The sequence below is a fragment of the Hyla sarda genome, chromosome 2, assembly GCF_029499605.1.
Source record: "Hyla sarda isolate aHylSar1 chromosome 2, aHylSar1.hap1, whole genome shotgun sequence".
NCBI classification, from domain to species: domain Eukaryota; kingdom Metazoa; phylum Chordata; class Amphibia; order Anura; family Hylidae; genus Hyla; species Hyla sarda.
Genome location: NC_079190.1, coordinates 185482190 through 185506147, shown reverse-complemented (window position 1 = coordinate 185506147; position 23958 = coordinate 185482190). Strand labels below are relative to the sequence as shown.

The window sequence follows — 23958 nt, the reverse complement described above, 5'->3', positions numbered from 1 at the left end:
AATGTTTAAGTTACAGGTTAGTTACAGGTATATGAGTTGTAGTTTTGGTTCACCAGCATAGCCATAGGCTGCATCAGGGAATACTGGGTGTTGTAGTTTGTAACTACAACTCCCAGCATTCTTTGACACAGTATATGGCTCTGCAGATAACTCAAAACTGCAACTCCCAGCATGTTGCACAATATGGTAGTATAGGTTATGGTGCAACATGCTTGGAGTTGTAGTTTTGGGTCAGCCGCAGAGCCATAGGCTGTATCAGGGCATGCTGGGCATTATAGTCAGCCGTATTATATTGAGAGGGTGCAGTGTGTGGCTGTATTATATTCAGAGGGTGCAGTGTGTGGCTGTATTATATTCAGAGGGAGCAGCATCTTGCAGTTTTATATTCAGAGGGTGTAGTATCTTGCAGTATTATATTCAGAGGGTGCAGCGTGTGGCTGTTATTTTATCCAGATGGTGTGTGGCAGTCCTCACTTATTTATTCACTGAGGTTGTAAAACATAGATAATTGTCATATTTTATCTACGCTATATATTGTACACTACAGTGACATATAAAAAACAAATGTAAGTATTACTTACAAATGCTCTTCATATGTCCATAGAAAATGCCTATGGGTGGTGCATATCAGTATGGGTGGAGCAATTTGTGGGAGAGGAGCTTAGGGGCCTCCTCAGTAGGTCTCGCAGGGGGCCCCCAAATTTATTGTTACCCCACTAGGCACCAGGAGTGCTTTTCCTGCCTCAAAATTTTCAGCAAGTATATCATGTGTGCAAGTATATCATGTAGTGTTCTATGGCTAGGTCATATTCCTAGGGTAGATATTATATTTAACTAGCTTTGTATATATTCTTTATATGCTTTTTTTTTTTTTTTTTTTTACTGTAATTAATATGTTAAATATCATAATGATTATGTTAACTTAATGAAGTCAATGAACCGAATCTTATAACAAAGGACACTGTATATGTATCTTATACTTCACATTTTACACAGTTACTGTAAATTAGTCTACCAATCTTGGTTGATAATAAAAATGAGTAATGGTTTTCTAATTTCAGTCTTAGGATGAAGTAACAGTACAGTAGCTCTATTAACCTGATATTATTCTTCACATCATCTTTTATTCATAATCAAGGTTCACCTCAGAATTAGCATATGAAAATGAATGTTAAAGTTTTATACAATGGCCATTCCTAATACATGAATGGATTAATTTTTTATAGTTCATAAAATGTCATTAACTCATACTATGTAGTAGTACAGAGCAATAAGAGTAGTACGCATTTCTAATGCACTGTTGTTTGTAACATAATTTCTGTTGGTGCATTTTAATCATCTCTACTACCAAATGGTAACAAGCAAAAAAAAAAAATTGGTAGAAGGAAACATGTCTGCAGGACAAGACTATGCAAGTAGTGTTTGAGGTGTAGTCTGTAACTATGTAGACAAATAGTTCTGAATAGGTGCTCACACCTTCTAAATGGCGAGACATTTAAACTGGTGTCTGCTTGTCACAGACACCTTTGAATTCAGTATTTACCCTTAGTAGCTTAGTTTATTGTGTATCTGCATTCCTGGACCCTGATCAATGCCTGTTTCCTGACCTTGCTCCTGCCTACCATTTTGAACCTGATCCTGCTGTGACCCTTGCTTCTTATTCTTTGTTTCTGGTTCTAATTTGATGCTGCAGTGTCCTTCTGGTTCTGACCTTCTGGCTTATAACTGGTTTACCCTCTTTGTTTGCTGATTTTGTCATTCGTAATTGATCTGGTCTGCCTTACCCTCTCTTTAACACCCTGTGCACATAGTGAGTGTAGGGACTGCCACCTAGTTGAGGGCTGCTATTACGAGCGGTTCATTCAAGTAGGTCGAAACAGTGGCTGCAATGCAAGTAGGGCTGCACTGTTCCCTACCTATCATGAGACAGAACTCATTGGATTATTTTTTAAATGCTTATTTTTTATGCTAGAATAAAGGACAGCAATAGTATCATTAAATGAGTTATCCAGGAATAGAAAAACACAGGTAATTTCTTTCCAAAACCACTCCCTGTCTGACTCCAGGTTGGGTGTGGTTCTGCAGCTCAATTCCGTTGAAGTGAATGGAGCCAAGCAATAAAACAATACCCAAACTGGAAACAGACAGGGAGAGGTTTCGGAAAGAAATTGCCAGTATTTTTCTATTCCTGGATAACCCCTTTAACCACCTACTATTCTCAGCATAATCCAGACATCTGGCAAGTAAAATAAACTTAATAATTGAATAGTAGTTTATTTCTAAACATTGCATCAAAAAGTTAGTTTATATGTAAGATGAGTTGAGAATTTTGTATTTACTTATAAAAGTCAGGATGAATTCACCTGATACCATCTTTTGAAACTTTTTCTCCATTTTCTCATTGGGGAAACTGCAAAATAAAATCAATTTGTGATGGTTGGGTATCTTAAGATGAGGTACTTTTTCCCAGAATTGATACAATTTATGAAGGCCTTTCATTTATAAAGGTTCTCGAAATTCCTTGAATTTGTATTCTGCTACAGACATTATACAAAATAAATCACAGTCCTAACATTGCTTGAGATGTTTTTAATTCACTTGACTTATCTCTGACTGTTTATCACAAGGCAGTGTTATATATCACAAAAATACCATAGCATTTTATCAAAAACCATAGTAACAGAATCTGTGGGACAATATTTACAGCCATGCATCACTATAGAACAGTATAGCACCAGCTTGGAAATTGTAAAGTAATAGGCTCACATAGTGCTTGGTATCTTACAAGTATGGATGAGCGATTAGAATCTGACGAATCTGAATTCGTTATGAATTTCAGGAAAAATTTGATTCATAACGAATGCGAATATCGCCACAATATAACGCAAATCACTTCATGAAACTCCATTTAGTGCGGTCCAGGCTTCAGGGGACAGGCATCTTAAATGGTGGATCCACATGTGAGGACATGGGGCAAGGAATCCTGGGAAGGCAGGAACAAGGGTCGTCAGGATGACCCTGAATCACATCAGCAGCTAGCCACCCCTGTGATGTCACAGCCATATATAATCGGCAGCCATTTTGCAGCCAGTCACATCAGCATTTTATTAGCGAGAGAGGGGGACAGATAGCAATGGGTGTTGCACAGAAAAGCATTTTTACAGCAGCGATTCACCTCCCAGTCACATGAGCGTTCCATTGCAGAGAGGGACTGAGAGCAGTGTGTTGCACAGAAAAGCTTTTTTGCAGCAGAGATTCACCTCAACCCCACATCCAGCCTAGAAGAACTGAAAGGGAAGGGATTGAGATTGAGAGACAAAGTGCAATTTTAGGTGTAGTAGACAGCTACTGTGTGCTGCAGCACTGGTGTGTACAACAACTGAAAAGCTAAAAGTAGCCAGCCAGTTAGGTTGAGCAGAGCACTAAAAGCGTATTGTCCTTTCTTAAGTGTAACCTGTGTGTACATCTAAGTGTTGTATGATTTTGTTCCTGTTAAAGTCTTAAAGCCTAGATACTGTGAAAGGCCAGCCAAAAGTACACACATGCTGGTGTTGTAGACAAATACTGTTTGAAGCGTAGTGGAGCGTATTGTACTCCCCTCATATATGCACTAAGTATGTCAGGCAGAGAAGTGCCAGGACATGCACAGAGGAGTGGCAGAGGCCTAAATTTATCAGGCAGAGGTCGCAGAAGACTAGGGGCGAGTGGCAGCAGGAGGCCTGATCTCCCGGTATCAGCTAGCGGTCGTGTCTCGACCAGCAACCCATCTGCCATCATCAATTTGTTGACATGGTCATCCACTTCATCGCAAGTGACATCTGACACCCCCAGTACACAGTCAGTGGGTTACTCAGACACAACCCTCAGTTGCCATGGCCCGGTAGCAGTCCCTGTCTTCCCATTGCCTCTGTCCTATGCTGTTCCCTCCTCCACAGAAGTATCTTATGCTGTGGGTTCAGCTCCACTATTTAGTGTGGACAATCTACTAAAGGACAGTCAGCAGCTACTGCCTAGCCAAGAAGTGGAAGAGACATCTGCCACTTCCTCCGCTAGGCGGGCAAGTAGTGATGAGGAGAGTGGTATGGGAGGTGGTGTTGCGAGTGTTCAGGCTCCTGAAGCAGACACTGTTGAAGAATCTGAAGAGGACATCAGTGACGTGCAGACACAACTCATTCATGATGAAGCCAATCACACTTGGGAGCCGAGTGCAGAAGGGGCATAATCATCAGGAGAAGAGGGTTGCAGGTTACCCATGAGGCAGCATCTAAGCTAGCAAGGTGGTAGCATGGTTGGCAGTCAGCATGGTGGCAGAAGTGAAAAGTCTGGATCCAAACGTGCCCGGGGTAGACCACCTGCTTCGCAGCAGCCTACCTTCCCGGGAGGAAGTGGAGTCGGCAGCAGTAGAAGTCAACCAGTGCTGACTGTTGGTGGGAAAATCAGCTATTCGGCAGTGTGGCAGTTTTTCATAAGGCATCCAGAGGATGTTAACCTGGCCACATGTAAGATGTGTCAGCAGAAGGTAAAGCATGGGCAGGGTCCCAATGTTGGCGCAGTGACCCTGCATCAAATTATGCAGCGTCACCATAAAGCGGCCTGGGAGACCCGTGGTCCACCCTTCTGCATCACCCCGTAGCACGCCGCTCCCTGTTTCAGCCAGCCGAAGCTGCCCTGGAAAAGCTGTCCTGCCTGGCCAGTAGTGTGGCATCAGAGCAGGGGTTTAGTGCGGCGGGGGCCATAATAACCCCAAGGAGAACTCATCTTTCCACGAAAAATGTGGAGGGACTCACCTTTGTGAAGATGAATCAGGCATGGATCAGCCAGGATTTGCACCCACAAATGCCTGATGCATTAGAGTAGACTGACCATGGTGCCACACCAACACTTCCCAAATATTGATAGTGCAAAACATATTTAAGGTGCTACTCCCCAGTAACAGACATTCCTCCGCATCAGACCACAAGTAACTATTGAGGATATGCATTAGCTAAACTGTAACTTTTCTTAGGATAAAATATACTTACCCAATTTTTTTTTTAAATCAAACAAAAGGAAAATACACAAAAAACACCATGTATTGATGTGATACAAAGACCTCTAAAAGGTCAACGTATGGTCCATTGTACCCGGTGGGGGTAAAAACTTCCCCTGTAAGGCCCTACTCTTGCATTATTAATTCCCTTCTTGGCAAGTGTTACTCGCCCTAAAAAGGGCAGCCCGCACAGGAACCTCTCCCTATTTCCACCTACAAACACTGCAATTTCACAGGTTTTTTAGGTGGAAATAGGGAGAGTTTCCTGTGTGGGGCCGCGAGTAACACGTGCTAAGAAGAGAATTAATAGGGCGAGAGTAGGGCCTTACAGGATAATTTTTTACCCCTACCTGCTACAATGGACAATACGTTGTTCCCTTCCACCTTTTAAAGGAAAGTGTTACTTGTCTTAAAAAGGGTGGCCCCACACAGGAACCTAACCCTATTTCCACCAAAAAACCCTGGAAAATGGCAGTGTTTGTAGGAGGAAATAGGGAGAGGTTCCTGTGTGGGGCCACCCTTTTTAGGGCGAGTAACACTTGCCAAGAAGGGAATTAATAATGCGAGAGTAGGGCTCAGGCCCGTTGCTAAAGGACAGGCAAACCAAGCAATTGCTTGGGGCCCGAGCTGGCACGGGGCGCCAAGCAGAGCCAGTGCTTGTTGTGCTTCCTATAAGGCTGCAGCTGCCTGAGCTCTCTATAGAGAGCCTCAAGCGGCTGCATCACTCCTGGTCACCTCCCGAGTTCCTCCCCTTCCCAGTAGCGTGGTCCTCTTCCTCCTGGCTGTCAGTCCGGCCAGGTACCGCACGGTACAGGAGCAGGGCCAGACTGGGCATCGGGCACACCGGCGTTTGCCCAGTGGGCTGTCCTCCTGCCCCTATCTCAGTTCGGCAGCTCGCTCGCCCAGCCGGCCGGCCAGCAGTGCGAGAGTCTGGAGCGGGAGGCAGAGACTAAAGCTGCTCGGCCTCCAGCTCCTATTTTGTGCCGGGATCACCTGTAGTTGCCTCACTCAGGAGGTCCCTGCCCCCAGTTAAGTGCCTTACAGCTACACACGTCGGCCTAGTATTGACGTTCGCTCCCAAAATTCAAGGGCCAGAGTTACTACGTCCTGACGCCGGCCCTAGGTATTATGAGAGTGTGACGTGAGTGACCATCATTACCGAGCGTAGCTGTGCAAGCCCTTATCTGGGGATGGTTCTGCCCTGAATTCCCGGCAACAGCAGAGGTACCAGCTGGGGGGGTGTCTAATCTAGGGGTACTACCTGCCTACTGGGGGAGGGGGCTGATCTGGGGATACTACCTGCCTACTGGGGGGAGGGGGTTAATCTGGGGATATTTCCTGCCTACTGGGGGGGAGGGGGTTAATCTGGGGGTACTTCCTGCCAACTGGTGGGAGGGGCTTAATTTGGGGGTACTACCTGGTCTTATCTGGGTCTACGGGGGGTCTAATCTGGGATACTAGCTGTCTACTGGGGGGGGGGGGGTCTAATCTGGCGGTACTACCTGCCTACTGGGGGGGAGGGGGTTAAACTGGGGGTACATACACATTAAATGCAACAATGGTATTTGCACTGTAAACCTCCTTTTTTATTTATATAAAGTGTAGGTGAACTTAAACTGTGTGGCTATGCTGTGGTTCCTGTAGGCTTTGCGTGCGTAAGATGGGGAGGGGCCTCCATGTAGGGCTGGGCGGTATCACTGTTCATAACGAACACCGACATTTTTGTGCTGCACGATATGAATTTTAACCAATACCGCAATACCGGTTTGACCCCTCCCCCATGGAAATGAATGAATGAATAAATTAGCCCAGCGCTGCTCTGTCCCCACATCGGTGAACCAATCATATGTTGCCTGCGACCGCTATTCTGCCCCCCCCCCCCCCAATTAATTATCAGCCCAGCGCAGTCCCCATCGGGGTAAATACTCATATGTCACCTGCAAGTGCTGCCCTCTTCATCCTCCTGTTTGTTGCGGCCGCTGGCGCTGACCCTCTATACCAGTGGTCTTCAAACTGCTGACCTCCAGATGTTGCAAAACTACAACTTTCAGCATGCATGCTGGGAGTTGTAGTTCTGCAACATCTGCAGGTCCGCAGGTTGAAGAACACTGCTCTGTACTGTGCGGTATCCCTATGCCGGGGCTGCAAAAAATAAACACAATAAACTTTAACTCACCTCCCGTTAGTCCGGTACCAGCCTTACGCTCTTCCTGGGAACGGGAACGTTTGACAGCTGTCAGCCTATCACCGGTGATAGGCTGAGCCCACTGTCATGTAAGAAGCCGGCCATAGCTCCTTACATCCCCGGCCGAGGCGGAACATCACTGCGGGCATAGGGATACCGCACAGTATAGTGTCAGTGCCGGCAAAAAACAGCACGAGGAGGGCAGCGCATGCGGGTGACATGTGAGTATTTACCCAGATGGGGGCAGTGCTGGGCTGATAATTAATTGGGTGGGGGTCAGGACAGCGCAGCGCTGGACTGATAATTAATTGGGGGGGAGGAGGAGGAAATACCGTTATATACCGTGGAACCGCCAAAAGGTACAAAAGTACCATGATACACACATTTGGTAATACAGCCCAGCCCTACCTCCATGTTTTGCTTGGGGCCCCCAAATTCCTTCAAACGGTCCTGTGTCCGATATACACGAGTTAAGTTAACATATAGGGGGAGATTTCTCAAAACTTATGCAGAGGAAAAGCTGACTAGTTGCCTATAGCAACCAATCAGTGCTATGGTTGCTATGGGCAACTGGTCTGCTTATCCTCTGCACAGGTTTTGATAAATCTCCACCATAGTATGTATGTGTGTATGTATTTGTGTGTATAAATGCAGTGTGTATGTCAGTGTTTTGAAACCAGAGTGCCTTCAGCTGTTGCAAAACTACAACTCCCAGCATGCCTGGACAGACTTCTTGGGAGTAGTAGTTTTGCCAGAGCTGGAGGCATGCTGATTGAGAAATGCAGCTCTACAAAATCAGGGTCCAGTCTGATAGACCATTCAGGAGTCTAGGAGAGTTGGGTAGTAGCCGTCGGCTGTCCAGGCATGCTGGAATTTGTAGTTTTGAAACAGCTGGAGGCACCCTGGTTGGGAAACACTGACCTATATTCTATCTATTGCTGTATTCACCATTGCCACTGTGGAAGCCGGTCTGCAGGTTATTTGCAGAATATAGATAACCATATTAAAATATTCCTAATTTCTCCCATAAACCAGGTCATTGTGTAATAATAATCCGAGCTGTGCTCCCCTTCACATACATCATCACCCTGAAGGCTACAACATACTACAATATGTTGCTCACTAGAGGAACACTTTAAAGCTCTTAAATACATACAAAAGAAATCAAATCCAGACAGGTATTGTAAGTTTTGTTTAATGAAGAAAACCTCCAGCACAATTACTACTAGGTGTAAGGCAATCGACTGAAACCTTTCCTTGTAGCCACCAGCTGGTGTAGTCTACTGATCCAGTCGTCCATCAGCAGATTGGTCTTTTCTTCCACCTTCCGCTACAAGGTCTTCAAGCGTCTGGTTGTAAAAATTGTCGTCTATGTTAAATTGCATCATTTTTTTGCTCATTTGACTGAGGATGTTCAGGCATTGGGTCCAGAAGGCTTCCTGTGTGGTATCTTCTAGGAAGGGTTTTAGCGGGTAAGAGATACTGGGGGAGATTTATCAAAGTTGTCTATGTCCCGCATCAATATAGACCAAACTACAGAGGGTTAGTCTGGTCTATTGTCCACCTAATTTATCAAATGGCGCACAGCTCTTGATAAATTCTGTGCACAGACTGCATGATCTATGCTTTAGTCTATATTTAAACCTGCTCCAACATGGTCTGACATTTCGGCGTACTTTCAGCCTATGCGACTTGTCGCTGAAAAGTCGCACTTGATAAATTCAGCACCAATGCATTTTTCAATGCATTTCAGTCTAAAATAGACTAGCATGCATCATGTTCTAAAAATCCTCTAGAGCAAAAGTCGCAGAAAAGTCGTACAGATTTAGACTGCGACTTTCTGTGCGACAAATTTAGACAAGAAAAAACAGTCTAAATCCTTTGATAAAACTCCCCCACTGTGTCCTATGTAGCAGTAGGAGATGTACAGGCAGGATAACAAGATGGCCTTTAGTTCTGTTACACTGATGAGCTGGAAGGAATGATGTCTCTACATAACATAAATAGGAATCCCACGCTGCCAGATATTAGAAATTCTTCCCGCTGCCACCCTACCATTAGAATCTATCTGTCTATGCTGGTAATCCACATCACAGGTTCTATTGGGGAAAAGTCGAGTATGGAGCATCTCTGGCACAGGAAGTTCCCCAAGTAGATCAGCATTTCCTTTGTGGACGCCTGTCCGTCTTGAGTAGAGGAGGCCTGTCCCTCTTGAGTAGAGGAGGCCTGTCCGTCTTGAGTAGAGGAGGCCTGTCCCTCTTGAGTAGAGGAGGCCTGTCCCTCTTGAGTAGAGGAGGCCTGTCCATCTTGAGTAGAAGAGGCCTGTCCATCTTGAGTAGAGGAGGCCTGTCCGTCTTGAGTAGAGGAGGCCTGTCCGTCTTGAGTAGAGGAGGCCTGTCCCTCTTGAGTAGAGGAGGCCTGTCCGTCTTGAGTAGAGGAGGCCTGTCCCTCTTGAGTAGAGGAGGCCTGTCCCTCTTGAGTAGAGGAGGCCTGTCCATCTTGAGTAGAAGAGGCCTGTCCGTCTTGAGTAGAGGAGGCCTGTCTGTCTTGAGTAGAGGAGGCCTGTCCCTCTTGAGTAGGGGAGGCCTGTCCGTCTTCAGTAGAGAAGGCCTGTCCGTCTTCAGTAGAGGAGGCCTGTCCATCTTGAGTAGAGGAGGCCTGTCCCTCTTGAGTAGAGGAGGCCTGTTTGGTTCACTTAGGGTTAACATCTGCTCTCAGCATGTTTGACAGCCTGTGCTCTCCCGATTCTGAAACACTGCCTCGCACACAGTGTTGACAGTTGCCGGGACAACGGGTCATGTGACCAGACTGGTCTCATGACAGGGATCTCATATCTGGAAATGCTTTCAGCCTGCTCACGCAGGCGCAGTAACTAATTACCCACGCTTGCAGCACCATTACATGGATCAGGTGAATGCCTCCCCTTCATTGTTCAGTATGTATGTATTTCTATGAATCGTTTTGTGTACACATGTGTTGCATATCTTCTTGTTATATGTAATTTAACTATGAATTGTATTTTTCAAGCTGTGTTTTTAATATTTTTACTATTACTCTGCACAGTATGCACTAGCGCACTTTATATACCAGTATGCACTATTTTCTACATGAATTTATATTTGCACTTATGTAGTTCTTTATTTTATTTGTATTAATGATCACTTTATGAAATTGTTTGGCACTAATGATTTGTATGGGCATAAAAACCCTCATAGGTTTGTGTATCACTATGCTTGAAAAAGGCTCCAGGAGGAGCTGAAACGTTGTAATGCTGACATGAGATATTAAATCACTTTTTTGTTGGAGTGCTGCGCCTGTATCTGGTTCTTATATATATATATATATATATATATATATATATATATATATATACATATACACACATATATATATATATATATATATATATATATATATATATACTGTAAAAGTATTGGACATGTCAACATTTTTATATTTCAGAAGTTTCTATGGACATGAGATTTTCCCCAGATGTTGGTAACCTTCATTTCCTCTTCATTATCCTGGTAGATGGTCGCAGAGTTTAGTCCAGAATATCTTGGTAAATTTGCCCATTTATTCTTCCTTCATTAATGTGCAGTTTGCCAGAACCATTGGCATTGATGTGCGGGGCCATTTCAAACATGGTGTGTATTATGGCACCAAACAGTTCCATTTTGCTCTCATCTGACCGCACTATATTCTCCCAGTATTTCACTGGATTTTGCACGTTGTGCAGTGAACTTTATACGGCTTCACCATGCTTTATATCCACAATGGAGTCTTGTGTGGTGAGCGTGCATACAGTACAAGAACAAGTCTGATGCTGTGCGTAGCCAAAGATATTCCACGTTATGATGCCTATCTAGAGTCTGCAGGGTATTGTTAGATACATTTTGAGTGTATCTAATCAAAGTTCAAATATGGGGAAACCCTTTTTGTCTGGAATATGGCAAAAAAATAAACATAGCAAAGACTTGAGCAGACGGCAGGTCTATGTCCTCAACTAAATAAACCAAAATGACTTCTTTCTTGTTCTCAAACATTTCTGTTTAACTATTCTTTGTTTTATCCACAAAGATTCACATCGGTAGTACCATGGCTTTCACAGAATCATACTGATCCATTTATTTAGGGGCTATAAGCAGGGTACATAGAGGTGGTGGATCCTCCCTACATACAGGGACCCCCTTCTGGTACAGGCTGACACCACCTAACCCCCTGAGACAGGAGAACTTGGAGCTTATATGCCCCCTTCTTCTAACCAGGGACGTAGCTAAAGGTTCAATGCAAAATTACAGCTTGAGCCCCCATATACGTCCTGATCATGGGGAGAAAAGCTGATCTCGGAGGTGTCTGGCAGTAGCTTTTCCCTTCTGTCTCTCTCTCTCTTCTAATACCTGAACACTTCAGGTCCAGGAGGTGTAAATGTGTATATAACAAATAATTAAAAAATGATTCATTTTAACCCTTCTTTGTGAACAATCTAGGCAGATACTATATTTGGTAATAAGAAGGACAGGATTAAAAAAGAAGCTGATGGAGCTGCAGCTCCAGGTCCCTCCCTAAAATAGGCCCAGCCGGACTTTCATAAATATATATTTTTTCTCATGGGGATTCCAGGACACGTGAATTGTATGCGCACATACAGTTGACTGCTGCCTGTCAGTCAGAGGAGGCCGTGAACTGAATAAGTGAGGGCCTCTAGTGTGGAGGAGAAAGGACACGACCAGGCTAAACTGCGCAAGACAAGGTGAGTATGTCATTTTATTATTTTTAATTTATCCAGACACAATATTTATACCTGCTATTTAAAAAGGGGTCTCCCCGAAAAATTTCTAGCACTCTACCCTACCATATTAACCACCCATAGGATCCAATTCAAGTTATCCAGGCTTGCAACAGCTGGAACCCCCCGCAATAGGGACCACCATTTGAAACAAACCAGGCAGTCCTCACTCCACCAAGTGAACGCCGTCCATACACGGTATTTGGATCATCACTGCCTGCGTCTACTCACCACAGCTGCTTGCCACAAAACTCTCCACACCATCGAAGGAACCCTTAGACTTTACCGCACAGACGCACCGGGCCAGCCGCCGAGCAGAGCCAGTCCGTGCCACGGAGCCCAGCACATCAGGGGCTACCATCTCAGGGATACGGAGCGGTGAGTGGTGCAGAAGCACCAACAACTATCTACCTACAACTATTAACTTTTGTTGCAACTTAAGATAATAACTATGACACCATCTGTTACAATCATTGCGATCAGAACACTCGCTATACTAATCTGCCAAAAGCTATGGCCAATGTCTACTGACATACGTCAGTGCAGGGGACCATAGAAGAGCAGCCACATCTTTACATTATACAGAAGGATTGCAATGGGCGATCTGTCAATTAGTACAGGTACTACTACTCTCATCATGGAACAGTGTGTTCCATGCTGGGAGTAGTAGTACTACCTAAAAAAATTTAAAAAAATACAAAAATAAAATAAAGTGAAAAACACACACACTACATTTTTATTATTGTCTGCTACATTTTTAGGTCCCCGCCCGCCCACATAAATTGATCCCTGTTTAAAAATTAATAAAAATTTTGTAATAAAAAAAGATACATTTCATTAGATACAATTTTTTCCTTCACTAATGTATCTTTTTTTATTTTTAATGGTACCATACGAAATGTTATTAAAAAAGGTATCTCCATCACTTTTCTGGATCGCTTAAGTCCAAAAATGAATAAAAACAGCCTGCAAAAACTCCAAAGTTAAAATCCACATATCGTTTTTCTTGGGAGAAAAACGCCACAATTTTGACTAAAAAAACGTCAGTGGCTCAACATGTTGCGATTACCAACGATTTCAAAAACGCAAGAAAAGAGTGAAAAAACGCCAAAAAGATTTTAAAAAACGCCAAACTGAAAAACGCCAAGAATTTTGTGATTTACAGCTAACATCTGGCCGCAGCGTTTTGTTGGCCAAAAAAACACCATAACTAACGTTTTTCTTGTAGAAACTTAGCCTACTACTGGCAGGAAATACCAGTAGTCTCAGCATGCCCATAGAAAGAAATCTCTATTAGGCTAGGTTTCCACTTGTTTTTTTTTTTTTATCACCTAAAAAAATGCCAGCAAAAACGCCAGAAAAACTGCCACAGTTTTTCTGGTGTTTTTTCTGGCATTTTTCCTGGTGTGTGGAAACAGCCAAATTTGTACCTTGTGGCAGTTTTTTCACAGCCTTCTGGGTACCACTCTGTGGGTCGGATGCTGAGCGCCACAGAGTGTAAGGAGATGAGGAGTAATGTATAACATCACTATTCACTTCCCCTGACCGTATAGTTTACGGGGGGGGGGGGGGGGTGGATATAGTGTACCAGTGTATGCTATACAGGAGCTGGGAATCCAGTCAGCATACTTCCAGGACTCCCTGCTCCTATAGCCCCTTTGGGCAGTATACAGTATATACAGCTATCTATAGATAGCTGTATATAGTGTATGCAGAAGAGGAGGTCCACTCACCTTCCTCGCTCCTTGTCCCCGCCAGGTCCGTGTAGCCCCGCCCCTAGTGATGACATCATTAGGGGGAAGAGCTAAAAAGGGAGACTAGTAAGGCTCTGTGAGGCTTTGTTCACATTGTCCGTTTTGTATAATGTGAACAGACCCTTCTTAATAAAATAGTTAACAAGGGCTGTTTTTTTTATTGAATTTTCAGGCTTAGTAGTGGAAGATGTCTTATTGAAGGAATCCATTCCTAAGCCAGGGCTTAGCGCTAGCCCCAAAAACAGCTAGCGCTAACCCCCAATTATTACCCCGGTACCCACCGTCACAGGGGTGCCGGGAAGAGCCAGAGCCAACAGGCCCGGAGCATCAAACATGGCGCTCCTGGGCCTAGGCAGTAACAGGCTGGTGTTATTTAGGCTGGGGAGGGCCAGTAACTATGGTCCTCGCCCACCCTGGTAACATCAGGCTGTTGCTGCTTGGTTGGTATCTGGCTGGTTCTGAAAATACGTTTTTTTTAAATTAATTTATATTAAAAAAAATGCATAGGGTTCCCCGTATTTTCAGTACCAGCAAGATACCAACCAAGCAGCAACAGCCTGACGTTACCAGGGTGGGCGAGGACCATTGTTACTGGCCCTCCCCAGCCTAAATAACACCAGCCTGTTACCGCCTAGACCCAGGAGCTCCATTTTAGACGCTTCGGGCCTGTTGGTACCGATTCTTCCTGGCACCCCTGTGGTGGTGGGTACTGGGGTAATAATTGGGGGTTAGTGCTAGCTGTTTTGGGGGCTAACGCTAAGCCCTGGCTTAGTAATGGATTGCATCAATAGGACAGCTTTCACTACTTGGCCTTAAAATTAAATAAAAAAAAAAAACACATTGGAATTTTTATTTTATTTTAAACAACACTCCCCCACAAGCCCTCGTCAACCATTTTATTAAAAGAAAAAAAATCTAGCTCATCCGCCATAATCCGCCGTAATCCTCTGCATGCACGGATCTGAAACGAGAAGAAGAAAAAAACAGAAAATATTGGTTAGTACATTTTTGGCGCTGTCTGCTGGGAAGAGCACCCATAATGCAATGTCTTTCCAAACAGGGAGCCTCCAATGGTGCAAAACTACAACTCCCAGCATGCCCAGACAGCCTTTGGCTGTCTGGGCATGCTGGTAGTTGTAGTTTAGCAACAGCTGCAGTCTTTCTATCTGGGAAGACACTGCCAGAAGGGTCTGTTCACATTATACAAAACGTACAATGTGAACAGAGCCTCACAGATCCTTACTAGCCTGTCTCCCATCTGAAGCTCTGCCCCATAATGATGTCATCACTAGGGGGCGGAGCAACACGGACCTGTCCGGGACTGGAGGGAAGTATGCATACTTTGTATTCTGTATATACTATATACAGCTATCTATAGATAGCTGTATATAGTGTATACCACCCAAAGGGTTAACATACACTGTCCAGCAGTGTAAATTAACTCTTTCCTTGCTGGGCTTGCACATAGCGCACAGCTCAGCATGGGGTTAAGTGAGCCAGCAATGTGCATACTGTACACACAATGCAGGCTCACTGTAAGTTCTTGCTGGGCAATGGATATACGATGTATATCTACTGCTCAGCATTAGCTGTTCTCCCGGCTCTGTAGCCCTGAGTACAGCTGATCCCGACATTCACATCAGGAGGATCGCAGCGGGTGTCAGGAGGAGTGACATCCGCTGTGATTTGTCCTTAACAGCAGGTACTACTACTCCAAACATGGAGCACACTCGGCTCACTGCTGGGAGCTGTAGTACCTGCATTAATAGGCCGATCACAGCAAGTGTCACTTCTCCTGACACCTGCTGTGGTCCTCCTGTATAATGTATAGATGTAGGTGGCTGCTCTTCTATGATCCCCTGCACTGACGTATATATACACATATTCATATTTCCCACAGAGAGTTGTGATTGGCTGGAACCATCTGGCCAATCACAGCTCTGCGGGAAATCTGAATAGGTGTATATATACGTCAGTGCAGGGGACCATAGAAGAGCAGCCGCCCGCATCTATACATTATACAGAAGGATCGCAAGGAACCCCGGCGATCTTTCAATTAGTACAGGTACTACTACTCCCATCATGGAACAGTGTGTAAAAAATGTGTGGTGTCCCGGTACTGTATTGCATACTGTACCTTGTGTCAGGGGTCCCCAAAGTCAGAGTTCCTAGGTACTGTTGGGGTCTGCCTGCTGAGCAAGTCCCCAGTCACCTCTTCGTTCTCTAATTTTGTGTGAAATATATGTAAATAATATATATAAATTGAATTACCTGTATAGTGTCACAGGACCTTCGGTCATGTGACCAGTGTTAATTCTTTAGGGTAGGTTGAAGGACATTCCGAGGTCACATGGTGTGGTAACATGTCAGACCATAATCTTTTGTAAGGAGAATTGACAGATGGTATCGACCAATCAGCTTAAGGCCAGCCCCTGCCCATATAAGGGAGCTGCTAGCTAATCCTTGCTCTCTTGGGTTCCGAATCATCAGAGAGGAGAGATCTGCGCAACTTACAAAGACAAGACCAGGCCTGAAGCCTGAGAATACCGCAACTTGCAAAACCGTGAGTTTGATTCTAATCCCCGCTAAAGCTAGAGTGACTGCTGGACCTAAACTAAATCCCCTAAATCCAGCGGAACAGCGCATATCAGTCTCTGGACTTTAAACTGCTCAAGGTCCCAATCAACTGTCAAAATCCTAAAAGACTTTGCTTGTAAAAAGTCTGTTCCTGTTTTAACTCTGCATAAAACCTGCAGTTAAAGTTCCCACAGTTTTCTGAGAATCTCCGGTTGTGGACAATCATTTATTTAATATCTTCCTATCGCTCTTGGGATGGGTGGCGGTAGGACAAGCATACAGAGGAGCTCTCACCCTGGTGTCACGAATAGTAAGGGTTAACCAAGCACCCTTTAGTTACCGCACAGCTACACCCCATCTACCCTACGCCACCAAGCTACCACAAATGTAAAAAAAAAAAAAAAAACACACACACTACATTTTTATTATTGTTGGCTACATTTTTAGTGCCCTACCCACACACATTAATTGATCCCTGTTTAAAAATGAATTAAAATTTTATTATAAAAAAGGAAAATGTCATTAAATACAATTTTTTCCATCACTACTGTATCTTTTCTATTATTATTTTTTAATGGTACCCTACGAAATTTTAATAAAAAAAAGGTATCTCCATCCCTTTTTGGATCGCTAAAGTCCAAAAAAGAATAAAAACCGCCTGCAAAAAACGCCAAAGTTAAAACCCACATGGCATTTTTCTTGACATTTTTTCACTCCCATAGGAAAACGCCAAGATATTCCCGAAAAAACGTCAAAGTCTCAACAAGAGGTTGTTATTTTAAAAACTACCAAGGAGTCCAAAAACACCAAAAGGATAAAAAAAAATGCCAAACTGAAAAATAACAAGTGGATGTCGCATTTTGCAGTTAACTATTGACTTGCAGCTAACATCTGGCCGCAGCGTTTTTTCACCCAAAAAATGCAATGCGGCAGAATGGGCGTTTTTATTGTTGTTTTTGCACAAAAAAAAAAAAAACAAGTGGAAACCTAGCCTTAAGGACTTCTAACTACTGCACTCCCAGACTGGTGAGTCTCTGAACTTTGACAACACATTATAGACATTAGGACATTATTACAGATGGCAGCGCAATCCTCCTTACAGAGTGGAAGCAAACCTAATAAATAAGAACTGCTATATATTATAGGTCACATTGACTGTGGATACTTTTATTTATATTTTTATATCCTTTGATATGGACTGCATATAACCTAGTGCGTGGTTTATTTTAACTAATATATTAATTTTTACTGACCTATTTGGCACACAAGGACCCTGTGGAACGCAGGTCACATCATATTATGGTTATATTATTTTATGGTGATTTTATTGTTTTGCTATGTTGTATATTGAGGAGAATAAATATTCAACAACAATGACCTTGAGCCCCGAATTTTACATTATATTCATCCTATTTTTAGACACCATGGGTATAGGTGTCCGTCTGGCAGCTCAGGGGTTTATTGGTGCTTAGTTTGATAAGAGCCTCTTCAATTTTTTTTGTATTTATTGCTTCTTACTGATGTGTGTATAGTTAAAAGCAGTTTGACAGAGAGAAGAACCATTGTCTCCTCAACTCTGTTAATCCCTGTTGTAGCTCCCCACATGCTGCCGATCGCCGCCGGTAAGTGACCATCTGTCACACCACAGTTCCGCCATTCTGCTCGGACCACCATGGGTGGGCAAATTGGGGGAACCAAACTTTAACCTCCCCGCCCCCGATCTGCTATTGGTCGGTCGCTTCTGACTACCCCGATCCACCTTATTTTCTGGGTCACCGGAGACCTGTATGACCCGGAATTAATTGATCGGCGATTTGCATCTCAGGACCCAACCCCCCCAGGGGTTTTGCTTGGGGTATCTGCTGAATGATTTCAGCAGGCATCCCTGTCCGGTCCCTGCCTGGCGCGTGGCAGGGACCGGAATTCCCATGGAATTCCCATGGAATTCCCATGGTGTACCCATCCCTGGGTACTTAAGTGGTTAATAGCGGCATCAGCCCAATCACTGATGTCCGCGATTATCAGTGGATCCCTGGCTGCTCGTAGCAGCCGGGACCTGCCATGCATGAGGCGAGCACAGCTCCTGTGCTCGCTTTACGTACAGGACGTAAATGTGCATCCCAGTGAGTTAAAGGGGTACTCCTGTGGAAATTTTTTTTTCAAAATCAACTGGTGCTCGAAAGTTATATAGATTTAGAAATTACTATTAACATTACTATTTAAAAATCTTAATCCTTCAATGAACTTATCAGCTGCTGTATGTTCCAGAGGAATTTATTTTCTGCCTGACCACAGTGCTTTCTGCTGACACCTCTGTCCATGTCAGGAACTGTCCAGAGCAGGAGCAAATCCCCATAGCAAACCTCTCCTGCTCTGGACAGTTCCTGATACGGACAGAGGTGTCAGCAGAGAGCACTGTGGTCAGGGAGAAAGAATATTAAAAAAATAAAAGAACTTCCTCTGTAGTATACAGCAGCTGATAAGTACTGGAAGGATTAAGATTTTTAAATAGAAGTTATTTACAAATCTGTTTCACTTTCTGGCACCAGATGATTTAAAATATTGTTTTCCACCGGTGTACCCCTTTAAGTTCCAGGGCACGAGGACGTACATTTATGTCTTATGTTAATAGCATCCTTCCTTTTATGACAAACTGCTCTGTTCTAGAACTAGAAGAAAACTATTTGTGGGGTGAAATTCTGCAGTTATTGTTAGTTTTGTGTTCGCCAAAGGTTTATCGGGGGCGCTGACACCTGGCGGCTCCCATTGGAGTATATAGGAGCTGCGCTGCAATAACCCAGCTACACCGCTACAGCTGCTCAGGCTGTGCAGGTAGCCAATGGCGTTGCTAGGGGGGTTTGACCCACACCGCGTGACGCCCTCAGGTGGGGTAACACCACCAAGCATGGGCAGTTTCCTGTTGGACCGTTCTATTAGCTCCCTCAGTGTTGGCAGCAGCAGAAGGTGAGATACCAAGCTCAGGGGTGTGGAAATTTTGTAAAAAACTACTTGTCCATGGGACTAAAACGGAGCAAAATCTACTTGTCCCTCATGATGATCCACTTGTCCTGGCCAATGTTTGCTCTTACACTCTCGTTTTTTCATCCTCGTCCTATAATAGCCATAACTACCTACTACAGTATAATGATACCTTTTAATTGTTCCATAACATATGCTCCGAACCAAAAACAAAAACATATTGGTGAAGTGAAATTGAAACAGTAAAAGATAATTTAGCAAATTTGATGATTTTCTTTTTTTACACCATTTACCTTGTGTTTGAGATAACATGTTATTTTGATACTTTAGGTTGTGCTGATTACAGCAATATCAGATTTGCATAGTTTCTGTCATGTTTTACTAATTAAAAAATATTCAGAACTTTTTTGAAATTTTTTTTTTTGCCATTTTCTGACCCCTGTAGCTTGACCCCACCCCCCACCCCCCGCATACCAGGCTGTATGAGGACTAATTTTTTGCGGTGATCTAAAGGGTTAATAGCCAGCCGCAGCGGCCCCCGGCTACTGAAAACAGCCGGGGGCTGCAGAGTACGGAGCGGGCAGGAGTCGCGAGCCCGCTCCATACTCCCCTGTGAGCGCCGCTGTGAGGTGCACGGCTGTGCTTATCGGTAGCTTTCAGGTCCGGCCCTGCTTGCCTGAAGCAGGACTAAGGTCCTAAAAAATTCACATGCCCGGCGCCCGGAACTGCATGTCCCGGGTGTCGGGCGATAGGAATTCCACATCCCTGCAGGCTTATGTAAGTAACAACTTAAAGGAGAGCAACTGTGTCGTGTGTGTGTGCAGGTTTTACTGTGTTGCTATGGAAAACTGGTCACCTCTTCCTCTACACAGGTTTTGATAAATCTCCCCCTATGTGTGTGTGGTGTCCCGGTACTGGACTTGGTCCCGTACCTTTGTCGTAAGTCCCCACAGTCAGAGTTTCTCCATGCTGTCAGGGCTCTCCTGGTGGGTTAACCGCTAGTCGCCTCATGATGCTATTGAAAAATGTATATATTTAAAATATTTTGTTGTAATGTAATTAATGTATAGGACCTTAGGTCATGTGATCACTAGAGAATTGGGTTATGCCAGGTTTAAGGACCTTTGGGTTATGTGATTGGGTCATGTGATGTGACCATAATGCTTTGGATCAGGACCGACAGGTTTGGGAACCAATAAGCTTTGATCCTGCCCCTTCAGTATATAAGGGCGCTGTAGCCAATAATCGCTCTCTTAGTTCCGGACTACCAAACTTAGCAGATCTGTGATTACAGCTACCAGACAATCAGGCCTGAAGCCTTCCACTTCAGCCGCTTTCTAAACCGTGAGTTAATCCAACTCCAATCCTACCAATCCTACGTGCCTACTGAACCTAAACATACCCCTAAATTCAGTGGAACAGCGTACAGCAAAATCAAGGGTTAATGCTACACCCTTCATCACTACTCTGCAACACCCCTGTTCACCCTACACCCCCCAAGCTCACCACATGTGCATATGGATTTGCATGTGTTCAGCATGTAATTATATGTACAGTTTGGTAAATGTGTTTGTGGTGTCTGTATACATTAGGTCTGTGTATAAATGCAGTGTATGTATATACAGTATGGGGGGACATTTATCAAAACCCGTCCAGAGGAAAAGTTGCTGAGTTGCCCATAGCAACCAATCAGATCGCTTCTTTCACTGTTCAGAGGCCTTTTCAAAAGTGAAAGAAGCCATCTGATTGGTTGCTATGGGCAACTCAGTAACTTTTCCTTTGAACCGGTTTTGATAAATCTCCCCCTATGTTTGTGCTGTCCGATCAGGCCCATCACTAAAGGACAGGCAAACCAACCAATTGCTTGGGGCCCCGAGCTGGCCCAGGGCCCCAAGCAGAGCCAGTGCTTGTTGTGCTTCCTATAAGGCTACAGCTGCCTGAGCGCTCTATAGAGAGCCTCAGGCGGCTGCAGCACTCCTGGTCACCTCCCGAGTTCCTCCCCTTCCCTGTAGTGTGGCCGAGCTCCTCTTCCTCCTGGCTGTCAGTCAGGCCGGGTACCGCGCAATACAGGAGCAGGGCCAGACTGGCCATCGGGCACACCAGACAAACTGCCGGCTGGGCCAGCAGTGCGAGAGTCTGGAGCGGGAGACAGAGACTAAAGCTGGCTGTCCTCCAGCTCCTATTTTTGTGCCCGGCTTACCTGTAGTTGCCTAACTCAGGACGTCCCCGCCCCCAGTTAAGTGCTGTACAGCTACACGTGTCGGCCTCATATTGACGTTCGCTCCCTCGTGACATGAGCAAACATCATTACCGCTCGTAGCTGTGCAAGCCCTTATCTGGGGAAGGTTCTGCCCTGAATTCCCAGCAACTGCAGAGGTACCAGCTGGGGGGGTGTCTAATCTAGGGGTACTACTTGCCTACTGGGGGTAGGGGGTTAATCTGGGGATACTACCTGCCTACTGGGGGGAGGGGGTTAATCTGGGGATATTACCTGCCTACTGGGGGGAGGGGGTTAATTCGGGGGTACTACCTGCCTACTGCGGGGAGGGGCTTAATATGGGGGTACTACCTGCCTACTGGGGGGAGTGGGTTAATTTGGGGGTACTACCTGTCTACGGGGAGGGGGTGTCTTATCTGGGTCTACTGGGGAGGTCTAATCTGGGATACTACTTGTTTACTGGGGGGGTCTAATCTGGCAGTACTACCTGCTTACTGGGGGGGGGTAATCTGGGGGTACTACCTGCCTACTGGGAGGAGGGCGTTAATCTGGGGGTACATACACATTAAATGCAACAACAGTATTTGCACCACAAACCTCCTTTTTTATTTATATAAAGTGTGGGTGAACTTAAACTGTATGGCTATGCTGTGGTTCCTGTAGGCTTTGCGTGCGTAAGGTGGTTCGGTTCATACCGAATACTGTCATTTTTGTGCTGCACGATGTGAATTTTAACCCATACCGCAATACCGGTAACAGTAACTAAGGGTAACATCCCATCAAATCTAGAGACAAAGAATAGGAATGCAGGTAGTATGAATAATAAAAATAAAAACAATAAAAAAAGTTTTTTGTTACACCCTATAGTGCACAATTTAAACAAATCACACAGATAATTAAAAAATATACTCCGGTTCTAAAAACTGATCACATATTAAAAGAATAAGTGGCAGAAGGCATAGCCACTGTTTCTAAAAGGGGTCCAACTATAGGCTCCTCTGTGTCCCCTAGCTTATTCTTGAGTGACAAAAAGGGCAATGGTAACCACACTTGGCTGAAAGAAATAGGAAATTGGAAATGTGGACATACAAGAGGTTTAACCCATGACATACAGGAATATATTAATTGTAATTCTAAATATGTTGTCTATGTGGCTACCTGTACGGCATGCAATGTACAATATGTAGGTTGTACGAGTAATACCCTTAAAACTAGGTTCAGGAAACATGTGTCAGATGTTAAAAATAACACAGTAGGTGTCTCCATGTTGTCTAGACATTTCCGAGAAACACATTTGGGGGATCTCCAAACTTTGAAAGTCTCGGGGAGTGAAAAAGTAAAACTTGGCCCTAGAGGCGGGAACCTAAGAAGAAAACTTTATAATAGAGAGACATATTGGATGTTTATGTTGGACACAAGACAGCCTAAAGGTTTGAACAAAAGGTTAGACTTGATAGTCTCTTGCCCTTAATATTAAAATAATATTAAAAAATTAATGATTGCATGTAAGGCATTTTGTTATAAGTATTCCAATATTTACGTACCCAACAAGTTTTTTAAAGTCTGAAATGTAATCTTTAGAACAAAATAATTTTAACTCACAGTTTTGTTACCTCACTCTTTGACATGTGATAATGTATTACATAAGTATCGGGTGTATTTGTAATATGTCTATACTTTTTCCCACCATTTCCCTACCTGAATATATCCTGTGTAATTCCGATCCGAAGAGAGAGCGATGTGTTCTCTGGACTCCACGGGTGATTTTTGTCTCCCCTAGCAACATGACACAAAATGGGTTTCGATGAAAACGGGTGAATGTTTCATACAAAACCTGGATTTGCGGAGTGAGAGGGAGAGGTATATTCATTTCTTGTCTTCTTTTTCCCACAGCATAAATTTCTAATACATCGGAAAAGGCATAAAGTTATGCTGGACACCTTAAAGAATCACCCGTGTGAATACAGAAGACACATCTGCTCCCAACTGGATCGATGATTTTCCGGATTTTCCATTTTGCTTTGTAAAATATTGATAATGCAATAAGTCATGTGATCCTTTTGTTATGTATTTTAATGTGTGTGTAACGTTGTTTAGTCAGTCTATGATTAAGCACGCAAGTGCGAAACGCATCAGACAATTTGCTCTGTCGTGACGACTGTCTGAGGATTATTAAATAAAGCATATCGTTTTTACCGCAACTCCTAGAGCTGGACGATCCTTCACTCTTATAGCGCAATACCGGTTTGGCCCTTCCCCCACGGGAATGAATGAATTAGCCCAGTGCTGCGCTGTCCCCACATCAGGGAACTAATCATATGTTGCCCGCGAGCGCTTTTCTGCCCCCCCACCCCCCCACAATTAATTATCAGCCTAGCGCAGTCCCCATTGGGGTAAATACTCAAATGTCACCTGCAAGCGCTGCCC

General features: G+C 44.2%; 2 long non-coding RNA genes across 2 annotated transcripts in view; one reads left to right on the top strand and one right to left on the bottom strand.

Moving 5' to 3' along the window:
- The window catches only part of LOC130357770 (uncharacterized), a 34257-nt gene extending 26530 nt beyond the window's left edge, over positions 1 to 7727 (bottom strand). Inside the window, exons 1-2 of the long non-coding RNA XR_008889254.1 lie at positions 7623 to 7727; positions 2364 to 2410 (exon numbers count right to left, since the gene is read on the bottom strand). This is a non-coding gene — a long non-coding RNA (uncharacterized LOC130357770). The remainder of the gene's footprint in view (positions 1 to 2363; positions 2411 to 7622) is intronic.
- Positions 7728 to 10701: 2974 nt separating this feature from the next.
- On the top strand, positions 10702 to 23719 carry LOC130357769 (uncharacterized). Its single transcript, XR_008889253.1, has 3 exons — positions 10702 to 10776; positions 12088 to 12381; positions 23425 to 23719. It is a non-coding gene; the product is annotated as an uncharacterized LOC130357769 (long non-coding RNA).
- The last annotated feature ends 239 nt before the right edge of the window (positions 23720 to 23958 follow it).